Raw genomic sequence first — 25,269 nt, forward strand, 5'->3', positions numbered from 1 at the left:
AATCAATACAGGCACAGGAAATTCCATTTTACCCACTGTAGACAAAGGTGATCTCCATTGCTTTATATAGGTTTGTTAATTCAGTCATGATGATGAACCACACCAGTGACTGGGTTCCATAATTAGAAATGCTCCTCCCTCTTAACCTGTTAAGCCCGAAGGTCCCCGCCGGCGGGGACCCTGTTTTTTTTTTTCACGACACTGTGTCTCAGGGCATCTTAATATTTAAAAACTATTAATGTGTTATACCAGATTAACGAGAAGAATCTCAGCTAACTGACAATACGAACCATTTTTACAGAAACAAAACACAAGTCTCACAAGAAGCGTTAGCATTAGCCCTTAGCTAAAACGGGCAGATGCTACTTCCGGTGCTAACTAACAAAAACGATCTTTAAAACTTAATATTTTCTGCACAAACTACATATCATCTGAAAGCTGATACTCCACAGATTATTTGGTTATAAGTATCATCACTGTAGGACACACATTTACTGAGCTAGCAGCCAGAACAGAGAAGAAAAAAAACAACAGTTTTCAAAACCATAACAATAATTATGTCTTACCGTTGCTGTTTTGTGATCAAAGCTCGTGTTCAAGGGAATAAAAACGCTGCTTAAAGTTAATCCAATGTCTCTTAGTCACTTTAGAATTGTTCCTGATAATCTATCATTACATTCATGGCAGCAGAGTAGGTATAAAGTTTCGCAGTCCCGAGCTAACGCTGTCTCACATGCTGTTTACGCAAACCTCTCTCTACTTGACGTAAGTGTTTAGCGGGACTTACTAACTGTCACTCGATTCTATTGGCTCTAACGGTTCAGAAAAGGTGTCAATCACCCAAATCGACCAATGGGTTCCAAAGATATGATCCTGCGTAGTATAAACTATGCCCGCTCCGGCTCCATTACGCATTACGCAGCCAGAAGGGAGAGCTTCACCACAGAGCAGGTGCTAGAGATGCTAGCTGACGATAGCTATGATCATACCAGATGACTCTTCGTCGGATGATGAAGATCTCCTCCAGCCAGACCTGGATCCGGACAGTACTGACTCGGATGTTGAACTTCCACCACGGGAAAGGTATGTAATCTCTCTGTTTTTATATATTACTTATGTGTTCGGTGGAACTGCGTCACAGTGCTAGCTTAGCCAAGAAGCTACAGGAATGATTAGGCAAAATGCTAAATAGTGTTACTTGTCTTTTTGGAGTTACATTTTCTAAATGAATGGCCAGTGAATGAATATATATATGTGTTTACTTATTTATTTGGTGTAATATTATTCATGTATTGTCCAATATTATCCTTTTTATATATTACTTTTGTGTTTTAGTGGGGCAGATAACAGCAATGTTTCAGAAGAATCGTGCAAATGATGATACAAGCATCAAATTTGGCACACTTGTTCTCCAAGTGGTACTAATCAAATCTGCCTGATTGGCCAATTGAAAATCCAAGATGGCGGCCATTTTCCAAGATGGCCGCCAGATTAGCCGCCCGAAATCCGTAATAAATCGGCACATAAAGGGTTAATCAAATTTTAAAGGTCATAAATGGATGCGATAATTTAAGACCTTTAATTTGATACCTATTTCATGGGTCTACGACCACAGGAAATACTTTAACCCATTGGGAACCATTGTCGACTTTTGTCACCATGAGTATTAGTCTCTAGGGGATTGCAGAAAAATATATAACTAACAGTTCCACAGTTACTTGAATGTCACTGTAGCTACTCAACTGTAGTTACTTAAGTATATTATAGTATATTGAAACGAAATTCGGTACTGCACCTTTAAGGCACCATTTTGCGCAACATGTGTGTTTTGAGTAGACACAAAATGCAGAGAGCACATGGTGGCAGCCAGTTCTATCAGCCACACATCGTTTTGGTTTAATCCGGAGTAGATATCTGTGACTGTGAGTACTTACAAACTGACTTGTGTGTGCCAAGTGATGTGTTTCAAAATTGTGGTTAATTGTGTGTTATTTCAATGTGTAAGCTAAGCTAAGCTAACTATGCTATCGGAAATTAGCTAATTCATTCAATTAATTTTTACACTATCATACAGGAAAGTGTCTATTATACACGTACAGGGTGGTAAAAGGATAAACCCTCGACCCTGAACGTCATACTGACCATGGACACAAGTGCTACTGTAAAATCGTGGAACACTGACTGGACCAAGTGTTGCCTATGTCAGGAGGTTAAGAAAGAAGATCTAAAGTCCCCCCAGGGCAATCCTGCCAGAAGAGGCGATGATGGATATATGAACTTGGCAACGAATATTCCTCTGTTTCACTCACTCAATGCACTACCAATCAAGCTAGACCCTGCAAGACTTGACGAAGGTGGTGGGATAAATGAAACCTTAAGACAAAAGAAGGCAAAATATCATGAGAGTTGTAGGCTTCTATTTAACAACACAAAGTTACACAGAGCTGAAAAAAGATCAACCCCTACAGGTACTAGTGATGAGGGCGGTAGAAGTAAGATCCCACGAAAGGTCCAAGAAGCTAAAACACAAGAATGTTTCTTTTGCGAAAAAGGAGGGGAGCTTAGAGAAGCAATGACAATGCAAGTGAATAACAGAATAAACGAATGTGCAAAAACACTCAGTGATAGAAAACTCCTTGCCAAACTAAGTGTAGGAGATGTCATAGCACAAGAACTGAAATATCACCCTGCTTGTTTGGTGGCATTGTATAACCGAGAACGAGCCTACCTAAAGGTGCAGGAGCAAGAGAAAGCACAGGAGCACTGGAAGGAAGCATATCCAATTGCTTTCTCCGAACTAGTCACCTACATTAGTGAGATGAAAAATGCCAGTGATAGTAGTGATCCACTCATATTGAAGCTTGCTAATTTGACCATGCTTTACAAGCAGAGGCTGGAGCAGCTTGGTGTTGAATCGCCTGATGTTCATCCTACTCGACTCAAGGACCAGCTGCTTTTTCACATTCCCAAGCTGCAAGCTCATCACCAAGGACGAGATGTTATGCTGGCTTTTGAAAATGATGTAGGCTCAATCCTCTCACAAGCATCCAAGTACGGTGAAGCGATCCACCTAGCAAAAGCTGCTGGGATAATAAGACGAGATATGCTACATCAAAAGTCAAATTTCAGCAGCACCTTTAACGACACAGACCTAGAACAGGCTGTACCACCATCACTGCTGCAATTTGTATGTATGATCGAACATGGTGCTGACATCAAGTCCCAACTCCAGCATGGAGCATCGAAATCTGACCTTTCTATATCGCAACTCCTACAGTACAACTGCTTTGCGAAATATAAGGAAGGAACGGATGTCCACAGGCATTCCAAGGACCGTGAGCCACCTTTTGCAGTCTACATGGGCCTGTATGTGTTTGCCAAGACGAGGAAGAGACAAATCATTGAAATGCTCCATGAGAATGGGCTCAGCATATCATACGACAGAGTCCTAGAAATCTCAGCACAGTTAGGAGAAGCAGTTGTTGCACAGTATGTGCAAGATGGAGTAATCTGTCCCCCAGTCTTGAGAAAGCAGTTGTTCACAACTGCAGCAGTGGACAACATAGATCATAATCCGACTGCGACCACAGCTCAAACATCATTCCATGGTACAAGTGTGTCCATTTTCCAACATCCAAGCACTGAAAATGCTGGCGATTAACGTGAGCCGCTCAAACTAGAGTCAGAAATGAAGGTTAAGAAAGTACCAGAGCTTCCAGAAGCATACACCAATATTCGACCAGCATACATCACGAAAAAACCCAATCCTCCTCCAGTAGCAAACCAATCTTTACCAGCACCCGAGTCGATCTCGTTACACTTGAAGGAAGAATATTCTTGGTTGGAGGAAGTCTTCCTCACTGAGGATGTGGCTGATGCAGTAAGCATCACATGGTCAGCCCACCATGCAACGCAGAAAAGGAGCCATCCATTTGAAGTGAGTATTTCAGCGATGATGCCTCTGTGGCGAGATCAGGCTCACTCTGTTGCAACGATCAAGCATGCCATGGCGAAGGTCCGTGATACAGTGGCTTTTCTGAACCCAGGGCAGACACCTGTCATTGCTGCTGATCAACCGTTATATGCTCTGGCAAAACAAATACAATGGAAGTGGCCCGAATATGGAGAGGACAAGTTTGTGATCATGTTTGGTGGACTTCATATTTGTATTTTGCTGCACTGAGATCGATAGGAACATTACTACGGGAGAGTGGCTGGACCAGTGCCATTGTGGAAGCAGAGGTGGCCTCATCTGGTACAGCAGAGTCTTACCTGTCTGCATCCAGTGTCACCAGGACAAGACAAGCACACCAGATCACTGCATGCAGCTTGTACAAACTGATGAAGAAGGCATACCATGATTACCGCTCTGAAGAGTCTTGCATATCAGATATAACCTTTGAGGATTGGTGTGAACAACGGAGGAAAGAGAGTCCGCAGTTCCAGTTATGGAGTCTGGTGCTGAACATGGAGCTCACCATATTCACCCTGATCCGATCATTCAGAGAAGGAGACTTCAACTTGTACCGTGAAGCACTTTCAGAACTGGTGCCTTACTTCTTTGCAAATAACAATGTCAACTATGCGCGGTGGATCCCAATTCACCTCCGAGATATGATGTCACTTGAGCAACAACATCCAGATGTGGCCAGAGAGTTTCACAAAGGGAACTTTGCCATCCACAAGTCAAGAAGAGAATACTCTGGCCTGTAGCGTCTAGTAGCTGGATACGAGGCCATGTCTGGTATGAAAGATGCCACATATAGCAGCAGACACCACGAGCAGACAAGGAGTGCCCATAAATCTTTCTTTGCAAAGGTGAAATCACTCTCTGCAGTGATGCAGGAGATGGGCAACCCATTCCAAGAAGAATCAGCCGACCTGCTGGTGCTAGACACGAAGAACATTGCAGACCCAACTGGAGCTGAAATGGTAGCAACACATCACCGACGGGGCAAAGAGCAGTTCCAATCATTCATGGAGGGGCTAGAGGATGAAGGTGAAAGTGCTTTTTATAATCCGATCAAGAAAAACCTTGCTTCTTTCTTCAAACAAGAGCAGGCTAAGGACATTTCTAAGGAGAAAGTCCTGAAAGACGACTGTCAGTTATTCTCGCGACTGTTCATCTCGTGCCAGAACAGGCAGTGTAACTTGCAAGAATTCTTCAAGCACGAAAATCAGTCGCACCCTGCATCTCTCAGTGATAGCGGCAAGCTTCATACGTGTCAGAAGTCACAGCTGGTTGAAATTCTTGAAGCGCAAGTGAACATCCCAGACACAGAACCAAATGGAGATGCAATCATCATTGATGGCTCAGCACTTATCAATGCCTTACCTCCACGTACTTCAAAGACATTTGATGACTATGCTAAAGAAGACATAATCCCAAAGGTTGAATCCTATGGTGTCAGGTACAAGCGGGTGGACGTAGTCTTTGATGTGTACAAGAAGTCAAGTCTGAAATCCGAGACAAGGTCGAAAAGAGGGCAAGGAATCAGAAGAAGAGTGACAGGGACGAGTAAGACACCAGGTAACTGGCAAAGCTTCCTTCGTGACGCCAGCAACAAGACTGAGCTGTTTCACTTCCTTGCGGAAAAGATGTGTGAAGCAGAGACGACAAGCACAGTAATTGTCACAAAAGGAGAAGAAGCCATTAGCAACACAGGGAAGTTGCTGGATGCTGTGTCCCCATGTTCTCATGAAGAAGCTGACAGTCGAATATTTGTGCACGCCAGGGATGCAACGACTGATGGGAGCAAGTATATTATCATTAAGGCTAATGACACGGACGTGCTAGTCATAGCAATATCTGTACTGTCATCCTTACAGGAACTAGGTCTTGAGAAAATGTGGATTGCCTTTGGCCAAGGAGCCAAGATGCGATGGATTCCAGTCCATGAGGTAGTTTCTGCAATAGGGCTTGAGAAAGCTAGAGGGATCCCATACTTTCATGCGTTCACTGGATGTGATGTCGTGTCTGCCTTCCGTGGGAAAGGGAAGAAATCTGCATGGCAGACTTGGAACGTATTCGATGATGTTTCTGAAACATTCACTAATCTCAGCCAGCATCCAACATTGATTTGTGATCTTGACCTGCACAAGCTGGAGAGATTCGTTGTCCTCATGTACGACAGATCAATCGCAACCACTGGTGTGGATGAAGCAAGACTAGATCTCTTTGCCCGCAAGCAGAGGCCGTACAACTCAATTCCACCAAAACAGGCAGCGCTCAGAGAACATGCAAAGCGTGCGGCTTATCAGGCTGGGATCATCTGGGGCCAGGCAACCATCTCCAATCCAGACACGAGCAGTCCCGCTGAATGGGGATGGACACAGAAAGGAGAGACATGGCAGATATGTTGGACAACACTACCCCCTATTGCAGCGAGCTGTCGGGAACTGACAAAGTGTTCCTGTAAGAAAGGTTGCACAGGAAGATGCAAATGCTTTCAGTCAGAGCTCCCCTGCACATCACTCTGCAGCTGCATATGTGAACAGTAGCAGCTGGAGGACCAGTGGCATGGTATAAATAACTTTGAACATTTGCTAGCCGGGGTAAAGCTTACGTAATAAAAAACAGGCAATCTAGTGGCCATCTTGAAAAATGTGTCAGTGTGCTTTATTAAAACCCTTTGAGACCCAAAGTGCAAATAGTACTCATGGTGACAAAAGTCGACAATGGTTCCCAATGGGTTAAAGTATTTCCTGTGGTCGTAGACCCATAAATTAGGTATCAAATTAAAGGTCTTAAATTATCGCATCCATTTATGACCTTTAAAATTTGATTAACCCTTTCTGTGCCGAATTATTACGGTTTTCGGGCGGCTAATCTGGCGGCCATCTTGGAAAATGGCCGCCATCTTGGATTTTCAATTGGCCAATCAGGCAGATTTGATTAGTACCACTTGGAGAACAAGTGTGCCAAATGTGATGCTTGTATCATCATTTGCACGATTTTTCTGCAATCCCCTAGACCAGTGGTTCCCAAACTTTTTGTGCCCAAGGCACACCAAAGGACAAGTAAAAATCTCAAGGCACACCTATTGTGCACAATAGCCCTTATAACACATGTTATCACTCATATCATGTAAAATATTTGTAAATGTGAATAATTATTTACTATTGCCAAATAAAATGTGCCTCCGCCAGGGCTGCGCTTTGTCACCAATCCTGTTTGTAATATACATGGATCGGATTTCGAGGCGTAGTCGTGGGGGGGGGGGTCTGCAGTTCGGTGGACTAAGGATTGCACCACTGCTTTTTGCAGATGATGTGGTTCTGATGGCTTCATCAGTCTGCGACCTTCAGCACTCACTGGATCGGTTCGCAACCGAGTGTGAAGCGGCTGGGATGAGGATCAGCACCTCCAAATCTGAGGCCATGGTTCTCAGCAGGAAACCGATGGACTGTCCACTCCAAGTAGGGAATGAGTCCTTACCCCAAGTGAAGGAGTTCAAGTATCTCGGGGTCTTGTTCTCGAGTGAGGGATCAATGGAGCGTGAGATGGGCCAGAGAATCGGAGCAGCGGGAGCGGTATTGCAGTCGCTTTACCGCACCGTTGTGACGAAAAGGGAGCTGAGCCGGAAGGCAAAGCTCTCTGTCTACCGGGCCATTTTCGTTCCTACCCTCACCTATGGTCATGAAGGATGGGTCATGACCGAAAGAACGAGATCGCGGATACAAGCGGCCGAGATGGGTTTCCTCCGCCGGGTGGCTGGTGTCTCCCTTAGAGATAAGGTGAGAAGTTCGGTCATCAGGGAGGGACTCGGAGTTGAGCCGCTCCTCCTTCGCGTCGAAAGAAGCCAGTTGAGGTGGTTCGGGCACCTAGTTAGGATGCCACCTGGGCGCCTCCCTAGGGAGGTGTTCCAGGCACGTCCAGCTGGGAAGAGACCAAGGGGTAGACCTAGGACCAGGTGGAGGGATTATATCTCTTCGCTGGCCTGGGAGCGCCTTGGGATCCCCCAGTCAGAGCTGGTTGATGTCGCCAGGGAAAAGAAAGTTTGGGGCTCTCTGCTGGAACTGCTACCCCCGCGACCCGACCACGGATAAGCGGGAGAAGATGGATGGATGGATGGAAATAAAATGTGACAAAGACAACTATATTACTCATGACATATTTATTAACGAAATATTTCAGAAATTAATTTGAAACTGTATCAAATTAGGCTTCATCAAAACAGCAACACACTCATTGAAACCAGACAGGTCACAACATTAAAAATGAGGCAAAGGAAACTCAGCAGAAACTCAGCACAGAGAACTGTCAATGCAAGGAAGCTGCATTTTCCATGGTCCTGAACTACAAATTATAAATGTAACATTTCAGCAATCAGCATTGAAACATGTGCTATTGTAAATATTGTTGCCGACTTACAAATTAGTGAGATACATGTGCCTGTCGGGGCACGCAGAATTTTGTAATCCTTGGTGGCACTGAGGAGAGGGCCACTCGCAAGTCCTGTTCAACAGAGAGCCGTGACCTCCTGTTGTTCTTCATGTAAATCAGAGTAGAGAACGCCAACTCCAGAGATGGGGTCGTTACTAAAAAAATGTAATATATTACACTACTTCGTCTTCGTTACTATCTACATAAAGTAACTCGTTACTTTACTCGCCAAGCACGTACGAACTGCGCATGCGTGAGTGGCAATAACTTTCCTTACCAGCAGGCGGCGGTAGTGTGTATTTGTCATTCAAAACAGGCAACAACCGGAAGACAGAGAAGAAGAACTACGTGATATAAACAAAACAACAAATAGCGTGTGCGGTAGCTTCACCTTAGCATGTGTTCTTTGCAGGTGTTTGTTGAGGTTTGACGTGGTGTTTACAGCAGTGGATAACAGCTTCTGGCCTGGACACAGTTTGCACCTCATCGTCACATTCCTGTCTATTCCTCGGACGAACTCAAAGTAATGGGCATACCTCCACCCCTCGAAAGTTATCGCTGACTCAGCCATGTTTATGCAGCACTGCACGTGGAGATGTGGACGCGCAAGTCGCGCAGATTACGTACATATAAACCTACAAAGTACCGATAGGCCTATAGTAAATACAAAAATTATTATTTCTGTGTAGTTGTATATTGCAATAATAACGTATGGTTGTCACAAAATCCCACGGCACACCCGGACTTGCCTCACGGCACACCAGTGTGCCGCGGCACACCGTTTGGGAACCACTGCCCTAGACTATTTGGTGGAACTGCATCACAGTGTTAGCTTAGCCAACAGGAATGATTAGCCAAAATGCTAAATAGTGTTACTTGTCTTTTTGGAGTTACATTTTCTAAATGAATGGCCAGTGAATGAATATACTTATTTATATATATTATTTGGTGTAATATTATTCATTTATAGTCCAATATTATCCTGTATAAACCAGTGAATTAATCTAATCTCTTTGTTTTTCCACATTTGTTAGATGAGGTGTGATCCCAGCAGGACACAGCCACACACCCTTTCAGGGAGCAGCTTGCTGCAGAATTGTTGGAGTTTGCTGAAGGCCCTGCTGAAGGCCCTGCACCTCCACTACCCCCTCCTCCACCACTCACATGCATGCCCGAGTATTATGGGGAAGATGCCACCAAGGTCAGGAAGAACTGCAGGAGGTGGCTAGATGCTGGACTCAAAAGGGTGAAGACACCTGTGTACTGCAGGAAGTGCCAGGTCCCTCTGTGCTTCACTGTCAAAAGGAACTGTTTCAGGGAGTGGCACGACCTAAATACTGGAACATTCAGGTAGGTATAAAGTTCAGGTAGGTATAACATTTTGAGTGTTTATTTAAAAAAAAATACTTGTTGTTTTTATATACCTAGTGTGATTTTATTGTATAGTGTGTTGGTAAAATATTTGTTGTTTTTCCAAACCTACAGTGTGGTTTTATTGTATAGTACGTTGGTAAAATGTTTGTTTTTACATGCCTATAGTGTGTTGGTAAAATGTTTGAAATAAATCTGCCCCAGTTGGAGTCAAATGTTACCTATGTTTCCGGTTTTTTTTATTGTGCAAGTACACCTACACACAATGACCTACAGTGTAGTTTTATTGTATAGTGCGTTGGTACAGTTACATACACACACAGCTACACTTACACATACCCACACAGCTACACTTACATACCCACACAGCTACACTTACACACACAGCTACACACACACACACACACACACACACACACACACACACACACACACACACACACACACACACACACACACACACACACACACACACACACACACACACACACACACACACACACACACACACACACACACACACACACACACACACACGCGCACACACACACACACACACACACACACACACACACACACACACACACACACACACACACACACACACACACACACACACACACACACACACACACACACACACTCACACACAAACATATTTTAAACATTTTTTTAAGAATTATTTTTTTTTAGGGTGGAATGAATACCTATAGTGATGATTCAATGTAATACAATATTTTTTATAGTCTGGTACCTGAAAAAGGTCAAATGGCAGTGATGGAACCAAATGTGCCCAAAGCTTATTCCGCCTGGACTTTATTTACATAAACCTCTCTAAAAAGGTCAAATGTCACTTGTTTTGCCTCAATCTTGATACAGGGTACTTATTATATGTTATACTTTGGATTCCTAAAGCTTTTAGGCTACTAACCCATCATTCAAGGTTGGTCTTCACCAGGGGTTAAATTGGGCCGGGGCTGTCCGGGGCTAAGCACCGGCACATAGGAAAATGCTCTGACGTCATGCCCCTCGCATATGTTAACAATGTATGCAGCATGCCTATATCATATGTCTACACAAAAAATATATACATGTTAAAACCTTTCTTTCTATATGTTTAAGGTTCTTAATAATACAAAAATCAATAAAACACTCTTTCTAGCTGTAGGGAACATAAATAAGATGACGCGACGATGACTTCCACTTTTCAAATTTTTCGCCGGTTTCCCCTTTCTTTATTTTCTTCAAATCTACTTGGCTGATCGGCGACCACACAGTCTCTTCCGTCAGTCACACAGACAGCCAGCAGAGTGACCGGTGAATCCGGGAAAAAGTGTGGAGAAAAATAGGTAATACGCTGACAGGTTTCTTAACATGAATTCGTCTGATATTCTGGTTTTACGTTCGACTACCATTAAGTTAAATAACGTTTTTTTGTTTTAACTAACTTTTGATCAAATCAAGCGTTTCTTAAACTAAGAGAAATACACCAGCCAATGGTCGATATTGTTGACTTTATTTTAGAATAGCAGATCTCTGCGACCAGCTATAGTTTGTCGGCTTTGTCAGTGAACGTGTGTCTCTGCTCCGATCGTGAGCTTTACACCGCAGCACCTCCCGCGGGACTCTGCTGCGGTTCCTCCGTGCAGAGCGCCCGTTTCCTAAACCATGCTAGGCAGGGGCGGTTCTAGGGGGGGGCAAACAGGGGCCAGTGCCCCCGTAACACTGACCAGGTACCCCCCTATGGCTCCCCTCCAAAAAAAGGTTACAATATTACGATTTATTGGAATTAAATCAAATCAGAGACCCGGATGTACAGTGGAGATTAAACTGTTCATTACCTTATAAAAGCAAATACTGTTTATGTTTTTTAATGAAATTGTCACTTAAATTTACCAAAACAAATACCAATTATTGTATTTTATGTTTATTTTACAAAATTACTTTATACTGTCTTTGTCAATTTAACCCGCTTTTATTGTACCCCTCTCATGAAATAACTGGCCCCAGCCTGATGCTATGTATGTGAGTGCATAAAGCTGAGATATGCATATATTTATTTCCTTTCTCTTTGAAAGTTTCAGAGTTTAAAGTAAGGCATGATGCAGAAACGAGTGAAGCAAAAAGGAGGAAACTTACAGACTTCTTTAAAAGGTATGCAAGACATCACTGCTACTTAGCGTGTCAAAGCCATTTGTATCTTTTATTTATTCACCATAAGTTCCTTTGTTAATTATCCTACATTTACTTTAAGGACTTTAAGGAGAATGCCAGTGTGCCGATGCACATGTCCCTTCTAAAGCTTAAGAATGCAGTGAACCATTGCTGTGAGCAGTGAACCATTGCTGTGAGCAGTGCAGAGTGTCAGAGGGGTTTCTCAGACATTAATGCAGTTGTAACATCAATGCGCTCACAACTGAAAACTCAAAATGTCTCTGCTCTAATGTTCATTCAAATGGTTGGACCTCCTCTTACCTCTTGGGACCCCACAACATATGTGAGGAAGTGGGTAGCTACCAGAAGGTCTGCAGACCATTTAGCCTGTAGACAAAGATGCACGACTACACAGGCTTCCCCCTATCAGCCCATCGGGGATTTGATGAAGTAGCTGGTCGTACATACAATAATGTTGTTGAACTGCTTATATTGATGTGGACTTTCATTCCTCAATCAATTCAGATAATATGTTTCTGTACTCACATAGTTGTTTTTTAATGTTCTTGATTAAGTGTGCAGATAAATGTTGACTTAAAATGGAAATTTGAAGGTCTGTAATTTGTGAAAAATGTTTGTGTATATATTAATAATTTCAAATGTAAATTCATTCCAGTTAAATAATACTAATAAAAAGACGGTCTATTTGACATACTTTCTATGTTTACTTTCTCGATTGGTGGCATGAAATAGTGCATCTAATACAGGAGCAGTTGCTTTAGGATTGGGCATCATAAATATATGAAAAAAACACAGCCCCCCCACATATCAAATCCCAACTTAACCCCTGGTCTTCACTATAAGTAATGGGTTTTCTTTAGGCGGAGACAGTGATTTACATTTTTTTGCTATGTTCCATCTGAATTTACTCTGACACAGAAAAATCTATATTGATTCTGACACCTCTACATCCAACTCACAGATGTAACCTTGCTTTGACAACAACAATTATTCATATAAACATTTTAGAAGTGAAGTTATAGTCATTTGTTCTGGGAATGTCATTTTCGAGCCTGAAACCTGAAAAACAGGCTCGGGGTTTAACAGGTTAATGTTTGCCAAACTGATAGGTGGACAGGCTACAAATGATCAGTCCCTTCAGATCCGCACACATGAAGCTTTATGAGCATGAATTGAACAGACCTGCTGCTGTGTTAATTCTTTAGCTGCCACTTTAAGCTTTATGATGTGTACAACATGGATGTAATTTGATTTAATCTTGCCATTTTAAATGATGTATTCAATAAATAAGGTTAAACCAAATCATTACATTACAATAGATTTTATTTTAATGATTTGGTTTAACTTAAAGAGAAACTTTATTGTTATTGCACATATTACAGACACTGAGACAACGAAATGCAGTTTAGCTTCTAACCAGGTGCAACAACCAGTGAAGTGGAAAGTAATGTACACAATCTACAGAATAACATATAAAATTAATTGAATGATGAATAAACAGTGGGGTATGAATACACTAGATATCAGCCTGTGAGCAGTATGAACAGTGTGTATGAATATGCTAAGATATATAAAGTATGAAAACGGTAAGCAGTATAGTATAAAATATATAGATATTAATTTCATGATGATAAACATTGTGGAACAATGATGACAAATGGGAATGGATGTGGCGACGTAAAACTGACACAAAACAACAACAAACTTTTGCCAGCCAATTGGAGAGTTTCATCAGCAGCACGTGGTAAAAACCACCAATGAGCGCTCAGCTCGAGATACCAGCGAGCCGTTTCCCATCAAGCATTTAGCTTCCGCAGCTCGTGGAGAGCAACTGCGCCAACTCGCCTCGCCTCGCTCTCAAGGCTGCGGGCGTCTTTGTCCCGCGAGATTTCAAAGTCTCATGTGGGCGAGCCTCCAGAGCAAGTCGGACAAAATGACTAACCATCATGCAACGCACTAGCAAGACGTTGATCGCAACTGCGCAGGTCTGCGCAGGTCTTGCTTGTCTCAAACAAGCCTGTTGACTTTGAGTGGATGTCTGTGTAGACATGTGTTAAGTGCTCCCCTCCTTGTTTTCTGTCTCCCTGGCTCTGCCTCTGCCCAGGTGCACCTGGTCTGCCCCTGGCTCCGCCTCTGCCCAGGTACACCTGGTCTGCCCCTGGCTCCGCCTCTGCCCAGGTGTTCCAAATTCCACTCAGCCGTGTCTATATATAAAAAAAAGCTGGAGGAGAAGGATGTCTCGCCTATCCTAACGCCGGAGACACTGTCCTTAGAATACCTCTTTGCCATTTTGAGCTGCAGGCCATATTTTTGCAGATGTGTTTATGTTTAGCCTGGAGGACCTAGTAGTCCAGTTTTCGCGACTTTATTTTGTTTCCCACATGGTTTATATTTGATTTCTGGTTAGGCGGGGGAGCTCTGGGTCCTACGGCCCGTGGTGTGGCTGGCTCGGGTTCCCTCCTTCTGTTTGTTCCTTTTGGCCACTCCTCCAGACCTCTTTTTGTTTCCCGTTTCGCTTGTGTGAGCAAACGGCTGATTGTCAATAAATGCTCGTTACCAAGTACCGGTTACTGCGTGTATTCTTTCATGTTGTGGGTCTCAGCACCAGCCACTACCGCGGAGTAGAGGTTGGGGCCGTAACAACATTTCCAAGACACTGTGAAATGTACTTTGCACTTCAATGGAGTAATACAAAGTTAAAATGGGCTTTTTCTTTGTTGATTGAGCTGATTGAATTGTGTAGTTATGGTACAATCCCAGTCAAATTTACAATATATTATCGTATTATTTAGATTTGTATATTTACAGTAAATTACTGGCTACTGTGTTGCATTACTTCTACAGTAATAGTGTGAACATACAGGTAATTACTGTAATTTATGTACAGCGAGGTACCATAATACCACAGCTCTGTACTGCTATATCACAGTAATTCCATGGGCATGGCAACTGTAAAGTCACAGTATTTAGTTGTACTGTTATTCTAATTAACTATAAAATATATACAGTAAATTACTGTGAAATATTTACAGTCAATTACTGTGAAATATTGACAGTAAATTACTGTGAAATCCATGCAACTAGTAGCCAGTAAATTACTGTAATTTTACAGCCAAACATTTTACAGTGTACTTAAATAGTGGTAAACAATGTACCACGTCACTCTAGATAACAGTATTAAAGCATAAACTGTATGTACAAAGGTGCACAAGTTGTTCAATCATGCTTTGAATTAGGATTTATATATAAATGTCTATCTACACAAATGTGGTTTATTTCTAAAAATGTTTTTGATCCACACAAGAATGTTTGTAATAGATATCCACAAGTATTTTAATTAAAGTGTTAGCAATTTCCATTAAAGATATATTTTGTGTTGTTACATTTATACAGAAACTATTCAATCTGCATTCACAAACTCACCTTTTTTTTGTATGAAATGCAGAGCACTTTATACATGAAAAGCAATAAATATTCATGTGTTGATAAAAAATGTGGATAAATGTGGAATTGTTCAGATTTATATAAAACAATACACATTTATGTGTGCAATGATAGATATGTGTGCGGAGAGAGATATGTATATCCTGATTTTACATTTCTGAACCATTTTGTGAGCATTTATTTATATTGAAGGACTAATTTGACAAAACAAAATCCACATTTTTACTAAGGGCACAAGGTGGTGTACTGTATGTTGGGCATGCATTTTTATATCCAATAACAATAAATAACAAATAAACAATTACATTTGACAATGGAAGTTATGTAATATCCCCGCAGTTAAGATCTTGAGCAGTCTTGGAATAAATTCAGCCTTGTCTAAGAACGAAACAATACAATGGTAAAATGCAGTCAATTCAAAGACAAAACCTCAAAGAAGTGGTCTTGAGACAAAGACCGATATGGACTCCTAAAACACTGAGTACCTTAACGTAAAGGTGCAATGAAATTATAGAAATATTAGATATAATGATATAATAATGATATAATATAGTATTAAACAAAAGCCTGATAATTACATCTCCAAACTGCAATGAAATGTAGGTAGTATTAGACATAATAATAATAATATTAATAACATAATAATAATAATATTAATTATTATTACTATGTTATTATTATTATTATTACACACACAACATTTTTCACAGAAACATGAATTGTCAGGACCATCCGGCAGTCAGCCAATCAGAGCTCCTTCTGTGTGAATATTTATGAGCGGGTGCAATACCAAAAACCAGCTGTATGAGCGCTGTTCTGACACACAGAAAATACACAATTTCTGGTTTTTGTGGATAAAAAGGTATTTTTTTTTGTGGGTCTTTAAGCTTTCTACACCTATAGAAACACTTCTACGCTTTTAGAATTTGGATTTATTAGCAGGACACCGACCCTGTCCTGTTAATAAAAAATGTCTGGATAATGTCGGTGTGTATTCATACCAAAAGTCCTCTTAATTAACACACACACACACACACACACACACACACACACACACACACACACACACACACACACACACACACACACACACACACACACACACACACACACACACACACACACACACACACACACACACACACACACACACACACACACACACACACACACACACACACACACACACACACACACACACACACACACACACACACACACACGGTGTTGAAATGCACAGCGTGGGTTTTATGTGCAATTTCCTTGCCAAGACTTTGACGTTTCTTTGAAAAAGATGTGTTGTCTCTCCATGAAAAAGAGCCAACTGACTCACCACACACAGAGTGCAATGCAGAAAAAAAATCCACCTGAACCATCTCTTAGAAACTTTAACAGGATATGTGTGAAACTATTCTGAGAAACTGTAAAACATTGATTAGATCTTTGAAAGGTAACAAAGTCAATGCTCTTCTTGAAGCGCCAATGAGACAGGACAGGATTGTGCACGTTTGAGAAACACATGTAAAGCAGGGGTTCAAGATTCAAGGGCTTTACCATGGCGGAATATTCCTGCCAAAAGTCACGTGATATTTGTTTGTCTCTGTAGGATTTATTTTTTGTACTCGTAGAAAAAAAAGTGTTGTACTTGTAAAACCTAAAATGAATTTGTCTCTGAAACATGATTTATTAGAAAAATGGAATGTGTTTGTACAAATTTTTTATTTGCAAAACTAAATGCATTAGTTTGTCGATGGTGTTTTGTATTTGCAAATGTTGTATTAGTGAATCATAAGGCATTTGTAAAACGTGTTTAGTTTGTTGAGTTATGGCAGGAAATGAGCTCCATACTTTACGCGTCACTAGCAGTATGGCAGTGTGTGATGAAAATAAATAGTGTGCAGTAAATAATCGTAGTAGTCAAGCATAAGAAATACATACAAAGAAATAAAAAGGATTACAAATTAAATGTTAGGCGCAGCCAGTAGTTTAAAAAAAGCTTTCTTTACCTTACTGTGGCTAAAATCACTCGAGAACCTTAGTTGATTTTTTTAAGACTGATGTCCGACTAAAGGTACAGTGAGAGCAACAGGTCCAGTATAATCAGGAGCTGACTTTATGGCCTTCTTCTGGATTATCCGGATGCTTCAGGTAAAGTAGCTTCTTATCATGATTTAGTGCTGCAGTAGTGCTTTATGATAAGTTATTGACACTGTGACCTTTTGTTCGGACCACTGCACTCTCATCTCAGCGCTTGATGTGCTGTATTTAAACAAAGCATCATTAATGATTACATCCCCCTTAATTACTGTATACACCCCACAGAAGGATGAAGTGAGTATGTATTGGTCTGTGAAGGTCAGCTGATAATGAAAGCCACCGTATAAAGGGATGTCTGGCAGTCGCTCAAACACTTTGGTCCAGACTTACATTTCTCAAAAACCATTCAATTGATTGCAATGACATTTGGTAAAGCTCGTCATGGTTCCCAGAGGATGACTCCTACCAACTTTGTGGATCCCCTTAGTGGGAATTCTACAGAAGAGTGATCCTTCAGGCTGGACAGACACACCTGAAGTATATGTTAACAGAACATAATGAGAACATAAAAAGATGGATCCAGGAGGATAGAAAGCAGCCTCCAGGTATCACTGAACATCTACTGCAGAAACTGACGGAGCTACACACACCCCTCCAGCAACCTGGAGAGGCTGGATTTCGAGAGAGAGAGAGAGAGAGAGAGAGAGAGAGAGAGAGAGAGAGAGAGAGAGAGAGAGAGAGAGATGGGGCAGGACGGCAGATACATCCCTCTGACTGTGTTGGGTCATGGTTGTAGGAGGATTCGTGATGTGGTGGGGCTCCGAGTAGGGCGGGGCAGGGCCTGAGGTGGAGTGAGGAAGAGTACACATATTCCAAGTACAACAAATAAAACTCCTGGCAGCGTTAAAATCCCTGGTAGTCTGCTCAGCCCTGCAGAAAGAGACACATTAACACACTCACTGTGGGCACACTCACTGAACACATACACTGTTTACACACACAGTGTAGGCGGCACTCGCTCGGCGGCTGATCCTGCTCCCTCTCGGTTCACTCAACCAGAGAATTAAGAAAATCTGTCAACGGAGGCTGATTTTCAACTTTTAACAGGCTCTGTCATTCCTGAACTCAACCATGTTCCCGACTTTTTTTTAAAGGTCCCCTATTTTACCGTTTTTTAATCAATATATTATAGGTCTCAGATATATACAAGACATGTCTCTGAAGTGTTTGGCTCCAAACACCAAACAGATCACCCATTGTAGCATCCCATCAACCCCTCTGTTTCAGCCCTGTTTCAAAAGTGCTGATTCTCTGTCTGTTACTTTTAGATGAAAATAAGGAGCCACTCCCCACGCCCCTCTGAGAGATATTTGGGTAAAAAGAACACAATGGTGCTCTAGGAGGAGATTCAGGTGATAAGCCAAACACTCGTTATGACATCATAAAGTGGCCAAAATGTGATCAGCTCATTTTCAGACAGGTTTTTATAGAAATGGATCAGGACAAAAAGAGAGAGAATCTTTTTTCCTGAAACTTTCAGAATCTCTTTACAGGGGGGACACATGGTTATGTATAAAATACATGAAAAAGTGGATTTTGCATAATAGGTGACCTTTAACCTTTAACAGCAAGTGCACACACAACATTTGAGCTATTACGACACTGCATGGTACCTGAGACTTTAAAGCAGACACGCACGACATGGGCAGGGTAGCTAGGTTATGAAGAGTTATGTTGCTTTAAAAAAAATCTACATAAGTGCCTAAGAGATCCTTACAGATTAGCAGCATCAAGCCTGAGGATGGTGGTGGTGTTCTGCAGGGTGTGGCCGTATCAAGCAGTCATGCAGTTTCCATGTTGATCGGTATCTTTATTACAGGAGGGCGTGGCCGGCTTCTAGCTTCTGAAAAGAACTTGACTCCTTTTGTTGCTGCATCATGGAAATCTCTATCAAGAAGTAGTGTTTGGTTTGGATTCCAGACTTGATCCATGTTTTTAAAGCAGGGTTTACTGACAGCATGAATCAGGGTTCATAACAATGCGGTTCTTTTGTTGATCCCTGTCGGGAACGTCTGATAACTTGCCCTCACCTTAATGGCAGGTGAAAGTTCATTTACAGGGCAACATTTCTGGAGCTGTCAGGGAGTTGTTAGCTAACATACATTTGTGTAAGCACTTCACCTTCATGTGACAATATGATATTTAACCCCCTGGATGACCTGAATAAAGTTGAATTTATGAGCAGGTTCTGTATATTTACTGTTCACACTGGAAAAGCAACTACATTGGGCATACTAAAAAGGTATCTTGAACTTAATAAACATTGATTTTTGAGTGTACTGTTAAATGAACATTGTTTTTCCCTTTATGGATGCCATTACTTTACCTTTACAGAGCATATTGTTGTTTCAAATCAAATCAAGTTTTATTTATATAGCACATTTATAAACAATTTTTGGTCGAGCCAAAGTGCTGTACATATAATAAAAATAGCCTACAGTAGAGACACTTTACAGCAAATACAACAACACAGATTGTTCAGAATATCAGTATTTGGTGCCATATAGAGCCTTTCAACTTACATTTACTGGTTTTTGGCCATTTTTAGGGCATTTTTATACTAAATGTTAACATGACTGACATAAAATCAACTTTTATTTTCATATAGGGAACATTTGAGCAAACAGTTGCCTATTTACACATAAAGCAGTTACAGAGTAAAATGGTTATTTAGAGTCGTGTTTCTACCTGATGATAGTCCAATACTCCTTTTCTTTTTAACTCTTTAACTTTTTGGACTTTACCAGCTCTTAAAGGAAATACTTGGCTCTTTAGCTGCTCAATGGTCCACTATATTCCCTAATTCTGTCCGTCTGATTTTTGGTGCACATTGTGTTTTCACAGAACAACTGCTGTGTTTGGAAACAGCGCTGATGACAGCATGACCCAAAAGTTGCAGGCTTTTAAGGCCCTGACACACCAAGCAGTCACCAGAGGACTCGCCGACGCCGGCTGTTGCGTCGCCGTGTTCTCCTGCGTCTTGGCCATGTGTCGCACGGGAACACACCGCAAAGACTTCAGTGCGTGAGTGGCAATAACTCTCCTTACCAGCAGGCGGCGGTAGTGTGTATTAGTCATTCAAAAGAGGCAACAACCGGAAAACAGAGAAGAAGAACAGACCGTGATATAAACAAACAACAAATGGCGTGTGCGTTCCATTTTCACTCTCGTCCATCGAAAACACGTTTCGTGCGGCACTGGAGCTAGATTTGGGTTCTGCCCGCTCTGTATTAATGTCATGTTGACAGGTTATCATCATGTAGGCATTGATAAAAGCTCATTCTAATGTTGTGTTATGTGTGTATGAAGGTGCGAAATAAAGTTTTGCATTGCCGATCCTGCTATTTGTGTTCTTTTAATCACACAGCGATAAGAAACAATAACAATGTGCCTACATAACTGTCAGTTGCAGCCCTAGCATTAGTATTGTTTATAGTAACAGCTATAACATTAAAATACTTCTAGGCAGATTGAGGAGGATAATGGGAGAATGAACAGAGAAACATCCATCCAATAATAACTTTATTTGTATCGCACCTTTCATACAGGGGATTGCAGTTCAAAGTGCTTTACATCAGTAAGAAATAAGATATAAAATCAGTATAAAACAAGCAGCAAGAACAAAGCATAAAGTGGGATCAAATAATGCAGATATATATATATATATACAGTTGCAAGAAAAAGTATGTGAACCCTTTGGAATTACCTGGATTTCTGCATAAATTGGTCATAAAATGTGTTCTGATCTTCGTCTAAGTCACAACAATAGACAAACACAGTCTGCTTAAACTAATACCACACAAACAATGTTTTCATGTTTTTATTGAACACACCATGTAAACATTCACAGTGCAGGGTGGAAAAAGTATGTGAACCCCTAGGCTAAAGACTTCTTCAAGAGCTAATTGGAGTCAGGAGTCAGCCAACCTGGAGTCCAATCAATGAGACGAGATTGGAGGTGTTGGTTAAAGCTGCCCTGCCCTATAAAAAATACACACCAGTTTTGAATTTGCCATTCTTAAGAAGCATTGCCAGATGTGAACCATGCCTCGCTCAAAAGACCTACGATTAAGAATTGTTGACTTGCATAAAGCTGGAAAGGGTTACAACAGTATCACTAAAAGCCTTGATGTTCATCAGTCCATGGTAAGACAAATTGTCTATAAATGGAGAAAGTTCAGCACTGTTGCTACTCTCGCTAGGAGTGGCCGTCCTGTAAAGATGACTGCAAGAGCACAGCGCAGAATGCTCAATGAGGTGAAGAAGAATCCTAGAGTGTCAGCTAGAGACTTAAAAAATCTCTGGCACATGCTAACATCTCTGTTGACGAATCTACGATACGTAAAACACTGAACAAGAATGGAGTTCATGGGAGGACACCACGGAGGAAGCCACTGCTGTCCAGAAAAAACATTGCTGCACGTTTGAAGTTTGCAAAAGAGCACTTGGATGTTCCACAGCACTACTGGCAAAATATTCTGTGGACAGATGAAACCAAAGTTGAGTTGTCTGGAAGGAACACACAACGCTATGTGTGGAGGATCCAAAGGGTTCACATACTTTTTCTTGCAACTGTATATATATATATTAATCCCAACAGGCCACCTTGTTTATAGTTTGATTCAGTTTTAGTAGAATATAAAATACATGAATGAATGATGAAATGAGCACAAAGTGCAGACATACTATAATTATATTGAGGTACTTGAGACTAATCCTGCAACTGTATAGTTCTGCTCCACAACAGTTCGAGAATGAAGAAACCATCACGTATGAAAGGCTACATGTGAATAGAGGGGCAGAAAAACGGCTTGCACATTTACATTTCAATCTTGAACAATGAACAGCAGTAGACAGTATCTCGTTTAGTATCATCATCCTGCGCTTCGCCAGAGGCCTTCGAGTGCTGAGTGGGTTTGGCCTCTCTCCGAGCGGTGCCGGTGTGGTGCAGATGGTGGATTCTGCCAGGGGAGTGCAGGGCTCAGCATCAAAGTGGAAGGACTCCTCGGTGGTGCTGGTCGAGGTTTCACTGCTGGTGCCACCGGGGGTTGATTCTGCAGCCACCGGACGTTCCTTACATTTTTTAAAATAAATTCACAGTTAGTTGGATTTAATACCATGGCTTCTTAAAACTGTTTACTAAGCATTCATAACAAAACAATACCCTGAAATGTGTGTGCCATTAGTTTGGGGTGTGGTCAAGTGTGAGAGGTACATTGTGCTCTATTCAGATGCTAAAGACATACTTCTAGAAGATTCAGAACACTACAAAATATAAAGACATATTTTATCATGTATTATTATAGGTTAAGATAAAAGCGTTATTGAACCCATGGTGAATTGCATAAGCTACCCAGCAGTATATCATGTAATTTCAATTAGCTCCTCCTTTACCAGCTGCAACATTAAGGTGATGAGCACATCAATAATTTATAACAGAATAATATATATATTATTCTGTTATTGTTATATTTAACACTGTAACCACCAAATGAATGAAAATAATGTTTTTGTAAATGAAAGAAGCAAGAAACACTTATTTGTACTCAACAAATAAAATAGTTACCGTGATGGTGAGGTTCGAAGTACTCTCCTTCCTTCTTGTGTAGGGCTCTAAAAACTGCAACCTGGTCAGGATCCACTGCTGTCTGCCAGTCCTTTGTGCTCCACAACTACCCGAAGGGGCAAGTCTCCTGTACCGGGTGTACTGGGTTCGCATAGAATCCCAATTCTTCAGCTCTTTCTCTGAAACACACAAATAAACGATGTAAGCATTGTGGCTAGTTAGCATGTCCAATTCATATCTATATGCAGTGCCAAACTGCACAGCTAGCAACAGCTAGCAACAGCTGGCAACACAACACAAGGTTGAAATAACAAATTACATTTCACGTTAACGTCACTGTACGCTGGCAAACAATAAAAAGCCAACAGTATCTGCTAAAGAGCTCAATTGATGAAAAAGATAATTTTACCCGAGAAACCAAGTTGCGTTTCGATCTCTCGCCAGAGTCCGGTTTTCACTATTCGGTTCGAGTACCTTTTCTCTGTGATGTCGTACAGAGCTGGCCTCTCCTGGATCAAGGTGATGAGCAGGTCTTCATTTGCGTCATTCCAGATCGCCATGATGAGATGAAAATGAATTGCAGTCTGTGTGTGCCTTCTTAAATCATTTGTTTACGTCCCTCACTTCCGTTTCGCTTCTCATGCACTGATTCGCTAGCTGAACAGCCAATCAGAGTGATTGTTTGGTCCGACTGCCTGACCCGATTCAACATGTTGAATCGGCCATGCATCGGGTCAGGCAGTCCAAATAAGGCGTGTCACGGTCGACGGTGCGGGACACACCAAATTGAGTTTGGGCGACAGGACACGCTTCGTCTTCCGATTTACGAAAACAGCCGAAATCGGCCTGGTGTGTCAGGGCCTTAAGAGATAGGATCTTGTCTTACAAAATGGAAAGAGGGGAAAATGTCAAATACAGCATTATTGAGTAAACAATTGTATGTATTTAACAGAAGTATAAGCTTGCATTCTTCACATTTCACTGGTTTTACAATTTATTAATAATGTTATGTTTCTTTGTACATTTAGCTTAGCACTGACAGTCCTCCTCCAGTTCATTGCCTCAGTCTGTGTTTTACGTCACAATGCTAGGAATTGTTAGTAATTCCCTCAGGCAAATAATGCAGAAATAGGGTATTAGGGAAAGTATGCTTGAATGGCTCAAAATGTCTGCGAGAGAGCCCTCATGCTATTGATGATCTGACAGTATATCAGCCCTTAGCCCTTAGTCTCAAAGTCTAGGAGACCTCGAGTGTCGTACAGTATAGCATTGATGTTGGGCCAAAGAGCGAAAAGAAACTGTGATTTCGATTTGGTAGAAAAACCTGTTCACATGCTGTCATTTAACCCGTTGTTTATATAACGTATAGATCTGGATAGCTTGTATGCTGATTGTATACAAACTGTAAAAACACTAAACTATAAGGGTAAGTACGATATACTAAATTGGGACACAGCAGGGTGGAAGTTAAGCGATAGACTTGAACCGCACTGCTCTTGTTCAGCTACAACATGCTACAGCAGGAGTGTGAAAAATGTTACCTTTGTGAATGTTACCATTTCAGTGTATTATTTAAAGAATACAAGCTGGGGGCTTTTGTGATGATTTTACAGCAAAGGTGTATAAATCACATGCAACTGCTTTAATCTTAGTTATTGTACATCCTGATCAATAGGCAGCTTCAGCCTGCCCAGCTGGTTGATTATTGGGTGCACTCAGAGGCCCTCAAACAGGTTTAGGAATGCAAGTAGAAAAGATCTTATGTGCTCTGTGTAATTGTATACTACTGTATCAGGATTAGAGGAAAGGCAGCCTTACAAAAAGTAATAAAAAAAACTCCGGGCATTAAACAAAGGCGTCTACCTGTTATTATATAATATAAGTAAGTACGAATAAATAATGCTAAATTATGTTTCATTGTGTATTTTCATGATTCTTTTTGGTTCTCCTGTTGCTGCTTTTTCTGTAGTGTACACAAGCAAACATACATACAGACCGAGTCACAACATGCCCCAACATGCCTTTCCTCAACTTCAGGAGGAGTTCCTAGAAACAAATGCATGGCTATGTTTTAAATATTGTGTACCGTATGCTTGAAACCTCATATCAAGCCTGCAGCAAGTGACTGGCATGTTTAGACAGGAGGTAACATTTACGCAATCGTTAAAAGTATGGGTGCGTACAGTATGGACTCGTGTGTGTGTGTGTGTCAGGTGTCAAACACACACAA

The 25,269-nt window shown here is 41.4% G+C and overlaps 1 protein-coding gene and 1 long non-coding RNA gene across 2 annotated transcripts in view; one reads left to right on the plus strand and one right to left on the minus strand.

Annotated features, from left to right (window-relative positions):
* Positions 1–11,018: 11,018 nt before the first annotated feature.
* LOC117455246 (uncharacterized) lies at positions 11,019–20,779 on the plus strand. Its single transcript, XR_004553070.2, has 3 exons — positions 11,019–11,106; positions 11,836–11,911; positions 20,318–20,779. It is a non-coding gene; the product is annotated as an uncharacterized lncRNA (long non-coding RNA).
* Positions 20,780–20,978: 199 nt separating this feature from the next.
* tbc1d1 (TBC1 (tre-2/USP6, BUB2, cdc16) domain family, member 1) overlaps positions 20,979–25,269 on the minus strand; it is a 47,260-nt gene continuing 42,969 nt past the window's right edge. Inside the window, exons 24-25 of the transcript XR_011643100.1 lie at positions 23,040–23,218; positions 20,979–22,546 (exon numbers count right to left, since the gene is read on the minus strand). The gene's annotated coding sequence lies outside the window, so the exon portion shown is untranslated. The remainder of the gene's footprint in view (positions 22,547–23,039; positions 23,219–25,269) is intronic.

This window comes from Pseudochaenichthys georgianus, chromosome 1 (assembly GCF_902827115.2).
Source record: "Pseudochaenichthys georgianus chromosome 1, fPseGeo1.2, whole genome shotgun sequence".
In the NCBI taxonomy this organism is placed as follows: Eukaryota; Metazoa; Chordata; class Actinopteri; order Perciformes; family Channichthyidae; genus Pseudochaenichthys; species Pseudochaenichthys georgianus.